Raw genomic sequence first — 947 nt, forward strand, 5'->3', positions numbered from 1 at the left:
TTAATAATAATTTAAAAAATTATAAAAAGAAAGAAAATTACAAAACATTGCTACAAAACGTGACCTGGAGAAATGGAAGAATATACCTTGCTCTAGGATAGATGATTCAATATTGTGAAAATGACAATACTACCAGAGGCAATTTACACATATAATGCAATCCCAATACAAATGCTAATTCCGTTCTTCAACAACATGGAAAAGACAATTTCCAATTTCCTTTGAAATGGAAAGAGGCCCCGAATAAGCATAGCACTCTTTAAAAAGAGAAAAAAGTTAGGTGGCATCTCACTCCCCAATTTTAAAATCTACTACATTGCCATGGTGGTCAAGACATTGTGGTACTGGTACAATGACAGACACATTGGTCAATGGAATAGAATTGAGAATCCAAAAATCAGCCCATCCTCCTATGGACAACTGATTTTTTGTAAGAAGATGAAATCAGGTAAGTGAGGAAATGACAGCCTTTTTAACAAATGGTGTTGGCAATAATAGAAAACTATCTGCAGAAAACTCAAGCAAGATCCACCCTTTATACCATACACAAAAACCAACTCAAAATGGATCAAGGATCTAGGACTAAAATTAAGAACTATAAAATTTATTTGAGAAAATCTTGATAGAACTATAGAAGCCCTAATCCACAAAATGAACAGTCTTTCAAGCATCCTATAAAACGAACAACCAGGAGGGGATAAAATGGATGAATGGGCTCTTCTTTTTTTTTTTTATTGCTATTAAATTTTATTAGTTTTACTGAACATTTACAGGGATTTGGGGTTTTCATTCCTTCATTGCTGCACCATTCTCTCTACCCTCCTCCCCAGTTTGTTCTTCTTCCCCCGCCATCTGAATGTCTGTTTTAATTGTCCAATTGCCACAGTACTTGTCAAAGTCAGTTCTGATTAATCTCCTTTGTCAGTGTGCCCTTTGCCATTCTCTAT

This window comes from Elephantulus edwardii, unplaced genomic scaffold (genome assembly GCF_000299155.1).
Source record: "Elephantulus edwardii isolate Elephantulus edwardi_28Jun2011 unplaced genomic scaffold, EleEdw1.0 scaffold00112, whole genome shotgun sequence".
Taxonomy (NCBI): Eukaryota; Metazoa; Chordata; class Mammalia; order Macroscelidea; family Macroscelididae; genus Elephantulus; species Elephantulus edwardii.